Source organism: Symphalangus syndactylus, chromosome 12, assembly GCF_028878055.3.
Source record: "Symphalangus syndactylus isolate Jambi chromosome 12, NHGRI_mSymSyn1-v2.1_pri, whole genome shotgun sequence".
Taxonomy (NCBI): Eukaryota; Metazoa; Chordata; class Mammalia; order Primates; family Hylobatidae; genus Symphalangus; species Symphalangus syndactylus.
Genome location: NC_072441.2, coordinates 58990412 through 59001108, shown reverse-complemented (window position 1 = coordinate 59001108; position 10697 = coordinate 58990412). Strand labels below are relative to the sequence as shown.

The 10697-nt window shown below is 36.6% G+C and overlaps 1 long non-coding RNA gene across 1 annotated transcript; it reads left to right on the top strand.

The window, feature by feature from the left end:
- The first annotated feature begins 9649 nt into the window (after positions 1–9649).
- On the top strand, positions 9650–10384 carry LOC134734642 (uncharacterized). The gene is made up of 2 exons (XR_010117765.1): positions 9650–9768; positions 10243–10384. It is a non-coding gene; the product is annotated as an uncharacterized lncRNA (long non-coding RNA).
- The last annotated feature ends 313 nt before the right edge of the window (positions 10385–10697 follow it).

The window sequence follows — 10697 nt, the reverse complement described above, 5'->3', positions numbered from 1 at the left end:
GGAGGCAGATAGAAGATTAGAATTTCTCTTCTTAAGTTTCCCTTAGCTTGAGTTTGAACACCACAGATTCAGAGTTCACGATCAGCTCCATTCAGAACCAGAAATAGAGCTTTTGATACTGGATAATGATTTCTTCAGAAGCATTATCTTTGATTATTGGGTGTAAGTGTATATATATCGATCAGAGATGTTAAAGAAAGAAGACCCAAAACAATTCTGTAGTTTATGGCTATAAGGTCAACAGTGAAGCAGAGATCAACTAGGGATTACAGGCAACTTTCAGTGGAATCCCTAGAGCCAGAATAAGCTACAGAGACTCAGAATTAACAGAGAAAAAATCCCCAGGTGCTTAAGAATCCAGGAAAAATGTTCACTACCTAAGCAGTGAGATTAGTTTAGTCATCAAAAATACAACAGCATTTTTTTCTTTGCATTCTTAAATTTGAGCTTTATATCTGTAATTCCACTATATGGTGAATCATAATATACAAAAACATATTTAGAAATAATGTTTAAGCCTTTTAAATACATGAATATATGGGGATTATTCCTAAAGTTCTTGGAACTTTAGTTGGTCAGATCTAGAAAGAACGTCCTGTTTATCAGCTGTCTGTTATGTAACTGTTTTTCATTTAAAGTACCACATGACAGAACTCTCCTAAAAAGTAATAAAAAATAATAATAATTAGAAGAAGAAGAAGCTTCTCTTGAATAAAAGACATTTTTTAAATAATGTTTTGTTTTTGGTTTTCTTTTTTTTCCTTTTGCTTGTTATCATTAGGTATTTAGAAAGGCTGGTGATAAATTTAATGCTTACCTCAAGTTTATGGGAAACTATCATTACCTTACCCTTTATGATTCTTATTACTTGACACTTTTTCTTTTGTATATAACAATGCAAGCCAAGTCTTGACACCTAAACCTACAGACATAATCACTTTTCTTTTCATACCTAAGCACTGTTCTGTCTATACCATATCTATTCCTGTACCTACTCTTGTCCTATTTCTATTCCTAGTTCTGTATCTACACCTCTGCCTGTACCTTTATAGCTGTCTGTTTTGAGTTTAAAATGACCTTAGTGGTTTGGCTATATTTTGACTTCAAAGTAAGAACTAGTGTGGTAATAACAATTGGCATTTAGTAGAACAACATAATATTGTTCCACAGCTTGACCAAAAGATATGCAATGGAAAATGAATTTTATATTTCTGGTAGTAAATTTTGGTAAGATAAATTTATTCTTATTCAAATTTCCTTGTGCAAAGTTCATTATTATTTTTATATGACTTGCATTTAAAACTCAAAATAACATTGGAGGAATTGGTGAGTTGTTACCAATATCTTGATAAATTAAAGGATACTTAGATGCTCAGCAAATGGAATGTTTGTGGAAGCCTGGAAACAGATGTGAATAGAGGGCCGCATGTTACTTAGTGGAGAATAGTCAGTTTCCCAACAGGTTTTTTTTTTTTTTTCTTCCCTCAGCTATATGTACATGACTTCTGCTCCAGTGGCCATATATGTATGGCATTTGGGCAGTGTTAATTTATTGTAATTTTATTTTCCCTCCCACTACCCTTTCCTTAGATTTCTCACCTCCCAGTAGTGCAATTGAAAGGGATACAGTTGCACTATCAGAAGAAATTTCATGAACAGCAAACCTTTCAAATTTAATTAATTTGGGTGCATAACAAGCATTTTTTTCTTTCTTTGAGAAACACATTACTGAACTAAAGAATAAGGAGCATGCACACCATTTTTAATCAGGCCCTGGGTGAGCAATTTGGAAATAATAAACTTTGCATAAACAAAGGTAATTATAATTACAACTAAAGCTAGGAGAGAACTCTGCTTATTTCTCATTTGTAGAAACTTAGAGACACATGTGTTAAGATTTAATTCATTTACTGTCAATAAATTTGACTTGCAGGTTTTGTTTAACAGATTTTTATGTATTAGTTATGTCACATTAATTGATAATAATGGCCTCAAAACTTGAGAGTGTTTTTTTTTGTTTATAATTTTGACATAAAAATTAATATAATAACATGCACAAATCTTACATCTACAATTCAATGAATCTTGACACACACCATTTACTGATCAATCTCAAATATCACCAAAATTTGGAACATTTCCAGTCCTCTAAAGAGTTCCCTCATTTCTTTTCTCAGTACATTCACCATTATTTTTCATTTCCCAACTGCCAAGAGAATCACTTTTTTTCTAATGTGGCTCATCATGGGTTAGCTTTTCCTGTGTTTGAACTTTAGATAAATGAATTCATGCATAAACTGTGAGCTCCATCTGGTCGAGCAATCAACTGTCAAGGTGGTCAATTAAGACAACAGACCAAATTGAAAGTAACAATCAAGCTCTAATTCACTTACTATGACAGTGCCAAAAATAGGCAAAATGCTAAGCTGCCTCCCTAATATTCCATTCCCCCCAGCATGGATTGGCCATGGAAAAGAACCAGTCAGGTGAATCAGCACAGATGGGAGGAATTGCCTCACTGCATAACAAAAAGCCTTTGCCTCCTTCTGGACTTTGGTCCAGGGAAAAGGCAGTGGGAGAGAGAAGGAAAATGGCTAGAAATAGAAAGGCAGAGTCCAAATGGAAAAGAGTGCCTCAGTTAAGTCCTCCATTAACCATACTTCCCATGGAGACACCTAGACTAGGAAGGCAGACGTATATAAACCTGGCTGGCCCAAAGGTACCTGAGTCCTTGACTGCAACTCCCTCCAGAAAATTGCAATACCCTGGCTGTGCACCAAGCCTGCTGTAGAGAGGACAGTTTCCCTGGGTGAGGCTTGCTAAACAAAGGCTTGTACTTGCCTACGATCTGGCCTGAAAGATCACTCATAAATTTTGGCCTGAAGTCAGACTGTACACATCCATGTTTTTACATGTGTCAGGATCTTGTTCCTTTGCTTTGTGTTGCTGAGTAGTATTCCAACATATGAATATATCTCAGTTTTGCTTATCCATTTTCTTTTTTCTTTCTTTCTTTTTTTTTTTTTTTTTTCTTGAGACAGAATCTTGCTTTGTCATCCGGGCTGGAGTGCGGTGGTGTGATCTCTGCTGACTACAACCTCCACCTCCCTGGTTCAAGCAATTTTCCTGCCTCAGTCTCCCAGGTAGCTGGGATTACAGGTGCCCACCACCATGCTTGGCTAATTTTTTTTAGTTTTAGTAGAGACGAGTTTTCACCATGTTGGCCTGGCTGTTCTTGAACTCCTGACCTCAGGTGATCCGCCCACCTGGGACTTCCAAAGTGCTGAAATTAAAGGCGTGAGCCACCGCACCCTGCCTGCTTATCCGTTTTCTTATTGATAGGCACTTGTTATTTTCAGTTTGAGCTATCATGAGCAAAGCTACTTTACATATTCTTACACAAGATGTTTTGTGGAGGTATGTTTTCATGTCTCTTAGATAAATGCCGAAAGATAGAATTGCTGGGTCATGGGATAAGTATATGTTCGAATTCATTACAAACACTTCATTAAAAATTGTCTAAGTGTTTTTCCAAAGTGGTTGTATGCTTTCCACACAAAACCCCAATATTAGGGAGTTCTAGTTGCCAGGCTGGAAGGCAGCGGTGTGCTCTCGGCTCACTGCAATGTCTGCCTCCTGGGTTCCAGCAATTCTCATGCCCCAAGTAGTTGGGATTACAGGTGCACCTAATCAGGCCTGGCTAATTTTTGTATTTTTAGTAGAGACGGGGTTTCACTATGTTGGACAGGCTGGTCTCAAACTCCTTACCTCATGATCAGCCCACTTCGGCCTCCCAAAGTGCTAGGATTACAGGTGTGAGCCACTGTGCCTGGCCTGTTTTTCTTTCCATTACCGACTCAAAATTATCCCTCCCCTTTTCTGTGGGCATAGTCACTGTTTTAATTTTAAGATTAAATTATGTTTCTACATTTTAGCCAGCCACATACTGGCTTGTTTCTACCTCCTAAAAACATGTATGTGATCCTAAGACTGCGTGTCAGCATGAGAATTCCAACTTTCAGCATGATAAAGATTCACCTGTCTGCTCCTCTCCCTCTTCCCAGTGTTCCATTTGAGATACTCTTCACCTCTGACTTGTGCCCTTGCTGTGGCCTTGCAGTTGGTGCTGCTACCTTGTGTCTTTCTCCTTCAATTCATCCTTTAACTCATCCTGGAGTGATCTATCATAACAAAATCTAACCAAACAATTCTTCTCGCAGTCTTTCTCCAGCTCCTTGTCAGTAGTACCTGGAGCCCTCCATAATTTGGTCCTGCCTCCCTTTCCAGCATCAGCTCCAACTACTCTTCATCTGATTTCTAACATTCTGGTACTAAAGCAGTTATGATTCCCACAGCTCTCCACCCTGCTCATTTTTGGTTATAGGATAATATTTTATTCATTCATTCATATATTTATTTTCATTCAATATGTATTCCGGCTTACCTACTGTGTAGCAGGCACTGATTTCATTACTTGGAATATTATGTGAATAAAAGATATAAAAATACCTAATTTGAGTACTTTGCCTGTGATGCCTGTGTTTGTAATCTTCAATTGACTGACTCTTATTTAACATTGTAGTCTCATTTCAAGTTTCAAGCTTTATTTTTTCTAAGAATTCTCCTGTGATTTTTTTTTCTTGGCCATACTTCAAACTAGTACATACCAAATGTTCTCATCTGTCCTTTTTTCTTTCACTATACTTATATCAGTTTATTCAAATTAGATATTCACCTATTTTTTACACTATTCTGTAAATTCCCTGAGTGCTATGCTTTGTAAATCCTTATAACCAGAGCACCTAGCACAATTAACATCTAATAAACACGTGTGTTATGGTGAATGCCCATAGAAAAAGACGATCTCAGAAAGTAATTAAAACTGAAATCTTAGGGAATAAACTCATGACTATGAATTGTAAATTATAAATTATAAAAAGGCTGATTGTCATATGGGATATCCTAACCTATTTGAATTGCTATAACAAACATTTTAGAGCTGGTAATCTACAGACAGCAGAAATTTATTGCTCACATTTCTGGAGGCAGAGAAGTTCAAGATCAAGACACCAGCAGATTTGATGTCTAGTGAGCCTTTTCGTCTTAGATACTGCCTTCTGTGATCTTACTTGGTAGAAGTTGCAAACGAGCTCCCACAAGCCTCTTTTAAAAGGGCAATATTCCCATACATGAGGCTTCTACCCTCACGACCTACTCCCTACCAAAAGCACCACTTCTTATAATCAACGCATTGGGAATTAGATTTCAACATATAAAATTTGGAGAGACACACATTTTCAGACCACAGCATGAGTATTGACCTGGTCATTTTCTAGGTGCTCAGCAAGAAACCAAAGGTTCAGAAGAGACCTCAAGCAATTGACCTGTGCTTATTTTCCTCCACCTATCTTTCTAATTTCAACAGAGTCCAAATCATTGTTGAACTGCCCTTAATATTTGGTTTCAGGATTCAGGAAGTTTCACCAATGTTTGTTTGTTCATTTTTAATTACTTTATAATATAGCATTAGCAACAGAATTTATTGAATGTCTTTCTTGCATGTGACATAAGGATTTTGAAATGTAATTTAGGGAAGATTAAGACTATAGTGACTCAAATTCAAGGAAGGATGTCAACTGTGATGTAGATGCAAAAATATATGGAGAACAAGGAAAAATTGAATAGAATCTGAAGTGTGCCCAGATTATCTTCCAATGTGAAACTGGAAAACTTGTTATTCTTATTTCTGTGTCCTGTGTCTATTATTTAGTTCTCCCTAAATTCTCTTCTCCTTTCCATCAGACTTTGCAAGAATGAAAGAAGAAAGTACATAAAGGAAAGTAGAAAGGAAGCTAGAGAAAGAAAAAAAGAAGAAAGAAAGAAAGAAAGAAAGAAAGAAAGAAAGAAAGAAAGAGAGAGAGAGAAAGAAAGAAAGAGGAAGAAAGAAAGAGAAAGAAAGAGAAAGAGAGAGAAAGAAAGAAAAGAGAAAAAGGAAAGGAAGAAAGGAAGAAAAGAGAGAGAAAGAATTCTTTTTCATTTTACTTTCCCTGAATCCTTCCCTAGGTAGTAGTTATTTATGGTAACTACCTAAACATTACCAAAGTTTATTTTTATATTTCTCTTTTGGTATAATTTTCGTACTGTGACTTATACTACTATGTGCTTTCATAACGTTTCTCACTTGACTGGAAGAGTGGTAGGATGTATCTGGACTCCACAATGCTTTTATATTGCAGGAATTCAATAAATGATACAAATGACTGGACACAGGCCAGAATGTTTGGATTCTGTTTAAAGTGATGAATAAAATGTATCTTTTGATAATAGAAGTGTTATATATAAAATCGCTTTTTAGGATGATTAGTGGTTTAACTATTTTGATTAAAATGATTTGTAATATTGTGGTACATGGACACTCAAGTAGAAAAAGAATATTCATTAATTTACCCACTGATTCAATTATTCATAAGGAGCTTACTATGTACCCATCACTTTTATTATGTCTCCATCACTTTTTAGCTTACTATGCACCCAACACTTTTTAAGTTTCAGCTACCATGGTAAGCAAGAGCAAGCCTTACTCTCTTTCCAGTTGGAGACAATAGTGTGAATTCTAACAAAACAAACTATATATGGGTGCTAAGGTGCCAACTGAAGGATGTATTAAAAGCAAGGAAAAATCATAGTGACTCAACTGGAAGAAATATTACATGGTTTCTAGATATCTCAGAAAGAAAAAAATATCAAAATAAGTGAAACTAATTAACTGTATTCTAAGTGGAGAAGGTAGGAGGAATTGGGAAAAAAAAATCCCAGAACACTTTCTTGAAAGAGTTAGTGAAGAAGATACTCAGGTGTTTGAAGAGATGTGGGAATCATTGTCTTCTGTGGGAAGATGAAAGTAAGGAGATGGAAATAAATCACTTTTTGGTTCAGTGGTAAGACAGAAACAAATACAAAAGAGTCACAGGATTCCTATGGTTAAGCCACATGAGTGTCTACTTAGAGTCTTCAGCTCCCTGTGAAGAGCTTCCCACTGGGTAAAGGGAAGGAAGAAATCTAGAAAGTCTGTCTAGGATGAAAGAGGTGGTCCTAAGCAAGATAGTTAAGGTCTGACTTCTCAAAATGTAAGAAGAATAGAAAAATGGGAGAGAAAGAAGTGATTTTCAGACAGTAAAGTGTATTGAAATCTGGTGTGGGATTTGGGAGAGTCTAAGAAATATTGCTCAAAGAGTAGTGACAACTTTGTGTCATGTGAAAAGCTAGGAACCGTTAGCTTGCTATTCTCCTGAACACTTACTCTGTCCCCAGTATAATAAATATGTCATGGAGAAGTAATTTTTAAAATAATTGTTTCAAGAAAAATGAACTGTAAGAATCTGTGTGGTTAGTTGTTGGTTGAGTGTTCTGTGGGATGGAGGGCTTGGATGTATAGACGAAAGAACACATGAGAGATTTAAACCTAACTTCAGCAATTGCTAATTTAAGGATCCTTGGAAACATTATTGGGTATTTGATATCATAATTGTATGAATGCTAATATTTGTTGCTTGTTTACCTATGTCAAATCCTGCAGTTTAATAACTCAATCCATTTCTTTAAAGTTTTCATGTGATTTCTTTCCTTTTAGCAATTTCTATACTGATGATCTAGAATGTTTGCTTAATAAATTATGAATGGGTTTATTTCAACAATGAGGATATTCATTCCTGGCAAGACTGGGAACTTTGATTTTGATTCTCTACTCTTTAATAGTTCTACTGTTTACCTAGATAAAGGCATAAGGAACACAACCACCATATTTTTAATTGATGTAGATCTAGGTGAAAGAGGTAATACAGTGATTAAAGAGTGATCTTTAAGATGATCTGCTCAGTCTATAATGGTGAATTTAAGTTGGTAGGTACAAAATTAAATATAATTTTATTATAATTTATTTTATCATTCTTTTTTACTTGGAGTTACAATGCCTAATTGTTTCTCCAATTTTTTCACTTTCCACATTAAAGATGTCAATTTGGCATTTGTAACTGAGGAACCAAGAGGCAATAGAAATGATATTTATGAAACTCCAAACTGAAGTGTCATACTAAGATGAATGTTTTTAAAAGAAAAACTTGATTACAAATTTATTAATTCTCACCTAGATCCAGGTTGTTAATAAATTATGTTGTTGGTAATTAAGAGAGATCTAAAGATATGTTTTAGAGAGAACTTTTGGTGAACTATGAGTTCCAAACATTCACGAGTGCAAAGAGATATTGGTTCCTGACCCTTATCTCAAGCTTAGTAGGACTGGCTTCATCAGGACTGTGTAGAGAGTTTGATATGCTATGAAGTTGGGGTAATATAATGGACCTGCCTTTGTCCTGCTGGTAATTCAAATGGGGAGAGGTGGGGTAGCTAGTTCTTCCACATCTGGAAGTAAATAGGTGATTTCATTAGGCTGAGGCTGTATTTCCCAGAGTTTGACTGGACAAAGGACACAGATGTTTTATAGAGACCAGCTATCAGTCATGTGACTAAGACAGGTCACCTTAATGTATCTTGGATCATGTCCAAGAGGGCTTCCCATAGTCTGGAAACCTTATCAAAGAGAAACCAACGATAGCAGTGGATCCTTTAAGACAGAGGAAATATGCCATCTGCATCAAGAAAAGCAAACATGACAGATAAGGGACAGTGTCTCTGAAGAGATCATAGGTGGTACAGTTTTGCAGTGAAATCTTGGAATTTCTTCCACATTCCTGCATCCACACCCTGGTAACTCCTTCTCATGCTGACTCATATTTGGTCATGTGATCTGTTTTTCCCAATGGGATAAAAGCAAACATCATAAGCAGCAATTTGAAAAGCACTTTCGCATTGGGGCTTACCTTCTCTTTTACTGCTTTTTGTACTTTGTCATGGGAAGAAGCTACACTATTGAAAGGTGAGACACATGGGCCGGGCGCGGTGGCTCAAGCCTGTAATCCCAGCAGTTTGGGAGGCCGAGGCGGGCAGATCACGAGGTCAGGAGATCGAGACCATCCTGGCTAACACGGTGAAACCCCGTCTCTACTAAAAATACAAAAAATTAGCCGGGCGTGTTGGCGGGCGCCTGTAGTCCCAGCTACTCTGGAGGCTGAGGCAGCAGAATGGCGTGAACCCAGGAGGTGGAGGTTGCGGTGAGCCGAGATAGCACCACTGCACTCCAGCCTGGGGGACAGAGAAAGACTCCGTCTCAAAAATAAAAAAAAAGAAAGGTGAGACACATGACCCAATCAAACCTGTTGTCTCTGATGACAGTCAACCCACCTGCAAACACACATACAGCTTTCTGAGGCTATTCAGCCCCAATGGAGCCACCATCTGACTTTTGACAGAACCCAGCCAAGATAAGAGAAGTCTGGTCCAATCAGCAGAATTACACAGCTGACCTGTTGACTCATGGGATATAATAAAGAGCTGCTGTTTTAAGGTAGTAAGTGTTGAGATGGTTTGTTACACAGAAAATATTACTGCTACACCATAAAAGTCCCCTATAAGAGAAAGGAAGCTTTAAAGCCAGGTCTACAAAGCTTAGGGTCGGTTGCTGACTATAGCAGTTAAGTAAGAGCTTTGCTGCCCCTTCTCTTATCTCTTTACTCTCTTCAATATTCACTTCATTTCCAGAGTGTTCAGAAATATCAAATATGAGCTGAATAAGAAGTGGAAAGAGAAGGATTCCTCCCTTCCACAGACTACAAACCTGGCTGATAGACGGAATATTTCACTTTAGATCAAATGGTAAGAGTTTTGACTATTATATAGGAATGAACAAAATACCTTGACATTATGTTTGAAACTTATAGTGACCTTTGGATTAATATTATTTGTATTTAATCTAAGAGTTATCTGCAAAGGCATGGAACTGCCTGTTTTTATCTAGTACCTGAGAACTCCCCCAATGCAGTTTAGGAAATAATGTTGCTTTATGATTATATCCAATGAAAGTTATTTTCTCAACATTCTGATTACTCACAGCATAAACTAGATATCTAGCAATTGTTTAATAGTTTTACTCTATGCATATAATGGGTAGAAACATAGTTTTAGAACTCTAAATCCCATGATTATTAATTATTGGAAAGATTTTTGAAAAATCTATCCTCTGAAATATAACTTGTGAGCATAGATTCTTTTGTGTTCTGTTTTGAAATATACTCTTGCCTTCGCCTGCTCTGGAATCAGTGGTTCTCAGAATGCTTTCTTCTTTTGCAGATTCACAGTCATCTTTGTCGATATTACAACATAGTGACCACTCAACTGTCTTCAATGGTATTTGACTACATGGATTCTGTAAATAGGCGAAGCTTAAGAACACTATTTTTTTTTCCAAGTGCAATATACTGTAGTCATAAGACGAATGGGGTCTTGTCCATATATCTATGTGAAATTTAGATAAAACAAGCAATGTGAAGAATACATAATCTCACATTTTGTATGTCACACTATAAATTCTATACCAGGATGTACTTCGTTTTTGCCCAGTTATTCTCTACCAAAGGGAAACAAATGAGGAGAGCTCACCATTTTTGTTTATTTATTTAACATTTGAAAATAATAATCACAGAGCTGAATTTCACATTCCTTGGTGTTCTTCATGTAGCACACCCAAGTTATAGGTGAGTGGTGGCTTTTTTGTTGGAGAAATTACGAAGTTTATTTCCTACATC